This window comes from Salmo salar, unplaced genomic scaffold (assembly GCF_905237065.1).
Source record: "Salmo salar unplaced genomic scaffold, Ssal_v3.1, whole genome shotgun sequence".
In the NCBI taxonomy this organism is placed as follows: domain Eukaryota; kingdom Metazoa; phylum Chordata; class Actinopteri; order Salmoniformes; family Salmonidae; genus Salmo; species Salmo salar.
In genome coordinates, this window is record NW_025548392.1 from 51,787 (window position 1) to 57,786 (window position 6,000).

The following is a 6,000-nucleotide window of genomic DNA, read 5'->3' on the forward strand; positions in this document are numbered from 1 at the left end:
TTTTCCTCATATTTCCTTTGTTCAAGTCCCCACCTACCGTAAATACAGTCCCTGGTTCGAATCCAGGCTGTATCACATCCGGCCGTGATTGGGAGTCCCATAGGGCGGCACATAATTGGCCCAGCATCGCACGGGTTTGGCCGGGGTAGGCCATCATTGTAAATACGAATTTGTTCTTAACTGACTTGCCTAGTTAAATAAAGGTAACATTATATATACACTTTTAAAGCGGCCTCAGGATATGTGGTTTCCAGTTTGCAGAAAGTCCAGTGTAGGTAATATAGGTAATACGGTCGGCATTTGATCGTGAGATGACATCTGTCACACACAAACACACACATGAATGCAGGCAGGTAGGTACTCACACGAACAAACACACATACACATGCAAGCGCACACCAGACAACCCAGTCACACCAGATAATCCAGTCACACCAGATAACCCAGTCACACCAGATAATCCAGTCACACCAGATAATCCAGTCACACCAGATAATCCAGTCACACCAGATAATCCAGTCACACTTTACAACCCAGTCACACCAGATAATCCAGTCACACCAGATAATCCAGTCACACCAGATAATCCAGTCACACTATACAACCCAGTCACACCAGATAATCCAGTCACACCAGATAATCCAGTCACACCAGATAATCCAGTCACACCAGATAATCCAGTCACACCTAGGGTTGTTGCGCTGACCGTATTATAGCCACGCCATCACCTGCAGTAGTAGAAACATTGGTGCCCCTCCCTCTTTGGCCGCTCATACACCCCCATTACCGGCTCAGACTGTGCCTCCTGGACCTCCCCCAGAAATCTCTCTGGTCCTGTTTGTTGTGCCAGGACTTCCAGGGTTTTCCACCCCTCCTCCCCCAGCAGCCGCAGGTCAACCAGCCTTAGTAAACCCGTTGTCATCAGTCGCCTCTGCAGGGTGGCCGACTGAACCGATCTCAAAAGGATGGCTGGGTTGTGGAAGATAGGCTCCTCCCACACCCCTTCTCGTGTGGGCCTTAGCAGCTGCCAGGCCCTCAGCACCGCAGAATAAAAATCAGAAAGACCTGCTGAATTCAGACTGTCCAGCCTCATGAGGAACAGTCACCGGTCCAACCCTAATCCACCAGCTCTCCTCAGCAGCGATCATGCTGGTTCCTTCCTGCTGGGCTCTCTCCTGCTGGGCCCCTTCCTGCCGACAACAGTATGGCACAGCAGTCTTTCTGCCGCCGTTAGTCGGAATGCAGCCACCCTGCTCTCTAGTTCCACCAGGCCCTGTCCTATTTCGTGGACAGACATATACAACACTGCCGCCCTCAGCCAGTGATGTCCCAGGTCTGCGAGCCGCCCGGCGGGGGGGTTGAGGACAACCAGTTTATGCCACAGGGAGGATGCCGCCAGTTTGTTGATTATGACACTTGGGACAGGAGCCGCCTCCACCTGTCCAGTCTTGACACCACTGCCTGTGAAAGCCCCTCCCAGTTCTTCCTGACCCACCTCTTCGAGCCCAGGTACACCTCCAAAATGTTAAGCCCTTCACAAACCCATTGCAAACCTCCTAGAAGAAGAGGGGTGGGCCCTATCCCTCCATGCCCCACATAACAGAGCTTTGCTCTTGCCCCAGTTCACCTTAGCTGACGAAGCTCCCTCGTACACCTTCAGACTGGTCTCTAGTGCCTGCATATCCTGCCCATCCCTAACCATCACAGAAACATCATCTGCATACGCCGACACTGCTATGTCAACACACCCCATACCTGTCCGCACACTCCCTGCAGTCTCCTGCGTAAAAGGCCCAGAAAAGGTTCAATGGCTAGTGTGTATAACTGCCCCGATAGAGGGCATCCTTGTCTAATTCCCCGTCTCACCCAGACTGGCCTACTGAGCCCCCCTCCCACCTTAACCATACATGACACCCCAGCATATAACATCTTCACACAGGCCACAAACCTTTCCCCAAACCCAAACATCACATTAAACATATACTCATAGTCCACTCTATCAAAAGCCTTCTCTTGGTCTAAAGAGACCAGTCCAAAGTTCACATTAGAACCTCTCGACAAGTCCAACATGTCCCTGAGTAAGAACAAGTTGTCCGTGATTGATCGTCCCGGTAAACAAAATGTCTGGTCCTTGTGTACTATAGAGTCCAGATGGGACATCAGTCTGTTAATGAGGCAAATATCCTGTATTCCGCAGCAGAGCGATGCCACAGGCCTCCAGTTCTTCAGTAAACACAAGTCCCCTTTATTGGGCAGGAGAGTCAGAGCTGCCAAGCTCATCGGCAACTCTCCTACCCCGACGCGCTCACGCAACACGCAAAATAAGTCCAGTCCAATTATTCCCCAGAAGTTCTGATAAAACTCCCCTGGGAGTCCATCGACCACCGGTGGACGGCCAGGGGACATCTGGGTTACGGCCTCTGCCAGTTCATGGAACAACAGAGGAATGTCCATTTCATCCCTCTGTGCCAGAGAGAGCTTAGGGAGTCCTGATAATAAGACCTGAGCACACATAGGATCACACAGTTCTGCCCTATACAACTCAATATAAAACTCCACAGTCCGCTCTCGCATCTCCCCCACCACAGAAGCCACCCGCCCATCCGATAGCCGTAGACAATGCATACCCTTGGCTATACCGCTCTGTCTTTCCAAACCAAAGAAAGAGGAGCTGGGAGCATCCATCCTCCTTTACCATGGAGAACCTAGCGCTTACATGTGCTCCTTTTGCCTTAATCTGGGAAAAAACGTATTATAACAACAGAACTGGGTGTGTTATAACAGAACTGGGTGTGTGTTATAACAGAACTGGGTGGGTGTTATAACAGAACTGGGTGTGTGTTATAACAGAACTGGGTGGGTGTTATAACAGAACTGGGTGTGTTATAACAGAACTGGGTGTGTGTTATAACAGAACTGGGTGTGTTATAACAGAACTGGGTGTGTGTTATAACAGAACTGGGTGGGTGTTATAACAGAACTGGGTGTGTGTTATAACAGAACTGGGTGGGTGTTATAACAGAACTGGGTGTGTGTTATAATAACAGAGCTGGGTGTGTGTTATAACAGAACTGGGTGTGTTATAACAGAACTGGGTGTGTGTTATAACAGAACTGGGTGTGTTATAACAGAACTGGGTGTGTTATAACAGAACTGGGTGTGTTATAACAGAACTGGGTGTGTGTTATAATAACAGAGCTGGGTGTGTGTTATAACAGAACTGGGTGTGTGTTATAACAGAACTGGGTGTGTGTTACAACAGAACTGGGTGTGTTATAACAGAACTGGGTGGGTGTTATAACAGAACTGGGTGTGTTATAACAGAACTGGGTGTGTGTTATAACAGAACTGGGTGTGTTATAACAGAACTGGGTGGGTGTTATAACAGAACTGGGTGTGTTATAACAGAACTGGGTGGGTGTTATAACAGAACTGGGTGTGTTATAACAGAACTGGGTGTGTTATAACAGAGCTGGGTGTGTGTTATAACAGAACTGGGTGGGTGTTATAACAGAACTGGCTGTGTGTTATAACAGAACTGGGTGTGTTATAACAGAACTGGGTGTGTTATAACAGAGCTGGGTGTGTGTTATAACAGAACTGGGTGTGTGTTATAACAGAACTGGGTGTGTGTTATAACAGAACTGGGTGTGTGTTATAACAGAACTGGGTGTGTTATAACAGAACTGGGTGTGTTATAACAGAACTGGGTGGGTGTTATAACAGAACTGGGTGTGTGTTATAATAACAGAGCTGGGTGTGTGTTATAACAACAGAACTGGGTATGTGTTATAACAGAACTGGGTGTGTTATAACAGAACTGGGTGGGTGTTATAACAGAACTGGGTGTGTGTTATAACAGAACTGGGTGTGTGTTATAATAACAGAGCTGGGTGTGTGTTATAACAACAGAACTGGGTATGTGTTATAACAGAACTGGGTGTGTGTTATAACAGAACTGGGTGTGTGTTATAACAGAACTGGGTGTGTGTTATAACAGAACTGGGTGTGTGTTATAACAGAACTGGGTGTGTGTTATAACAGAACTGGGTGTGTTATAACAGAACTGGGTGTGTGTTATAACAGAACTGGGTGTGTTATAACAGAGCTGGGTGTGTGTTATAACAGAACTGGGTGTGTGTTATAACAGAACTGGGTGTGTGTTATAACAGAACTGGGTGTGTTATAACAGAACTGGGTGTGTTATAACAGAACTGGGTGTGTTATAACAGAACTGGGTGTGTGTTATAACAGAACTGGGTGTGTGTTATAACAGAACTGGGTGGGTGTTATAACAGAACTGGGTGTGTTATAACAGAGCTGGGTGTGTGTTATAACAGAACTGGGTGTGTGTTATAACAGAACTGGGTGTGTGTTATAACAGAACTGGGTGTGTTATAACAGAACTGGGTGGGTGTTATAACAGAACTGGGTGTGTGTTATAATAACAGAGCTGGGTGTGTGTTATAACAACAGAACTGGGTATGTGTTATAACAGAACTGGGTGGGTGTTATATCAGAACTGGGTGGGTGTTATAACATAACTGGGTGTGTGTTATAACAGAACTGGGTGTGTGTTATAATAACAGAGCTGGGTGTGTGTTATAATAACAGAACTGGGTGTGTGTTATAACAGAACTGGGTGTGTGTTATAACAGAACTGGGTGTGTATTATAACAGAACTGGGTGTGTGTTATAACAGAACTGGGTGGGTGTTATAACAGAACTGGGTGTGTGTTATAATAACAGAACTGGGTGTGTGTTATAACAGAACTGGGTGTGTGTTATAACAGAACTGGGTGTGTATTATAACAGAACTGGGTGTGTGTTATAACAGAACTGGGTGTGTGTTATAACAGAACTGGGTGTGTGTTATAACAGAACTGGGTGTGTTATAACAGAACTGGGTGTGTTATAACAGAGCTGGGTGTGTGTTATAACAGAACTGGGTGTGTGTTATAACAGAACTGGGTGTGTTATAACAGAACTGGGTGTGTTATAACAGAGCTGGGTGTGTGTTATAACAGAACTGGGTGTGTGTTATAACAGAGCTGGGTGTGTGTTATAACAGAACTGGGTGTGTGTTATAACAGAACTGGGTGTGTTATAACAGAACTGGGTGTGTTATAACAGAGCTGGGTGTGTGTTATAACAGAACTGGGTGTGTTATAACAGAACTGGGTGTGTGTTATAACAGAACTGGGTGTGTGTTATAACAGAACTGGGTGTGTTATAACAGAGCTGGGTGTGTGTTATAACAGAACTGGGTGTGTGTTATAACAGAACTGGGTGGGTGTTATAATAGAACTGGGTGTGTATTATAACAGAACTGGGTGTGTGTTATAATAACAGAGCTGGGTGTGTGTTATAACATAACTGGGTGTGTATTATAACAGAACTGGGTGTGTATTATAACAGAACTGGGTGTGTTATAACAGAACTGGGTGTGTGTTATAATAACAGAGCTGGGTGTGTGTTATAACAGAACTGGGTGTGTGTTATAACAGAACTGGGTGGGTGTTATAACAGAACTGGGTGTGTATTATAACAGAACTGGGTGTGTTATAACAGAGCTGGGTGTGTGTTATAACAGAACTGGGTGGGTGTTATAACAGAACTGGGTGTGTGTTATAACAGAACTGGGTGTGTATTATAACAGAACTGGGTGTGTTATAACAGAGCTGGGTGTGTGTTATAACAGAACTGGGTGGGTGTTATAACAGAACTGGGTGTGTGTTATAACAGAACTGGGTGTGTTATAACAGAACTGGGTGTGTGTTATAACAGAACTGGGTGTGTTATAACATAACTGGGTGGGTGTTATAACAGAACTGGGTGGGTGTTATAACAGAACTGGGTGTGTGTTATAACAGGACTGGGTGTGTTATAACAGAACTGGGTGTGTGTTATAACAACAGAACTGGATGGGTGGTATAACAGAGCTGGGTGTGTGGTATAACAGAACTGGGTGTGTTATAACAGAACTGGGTGTGTGTTATA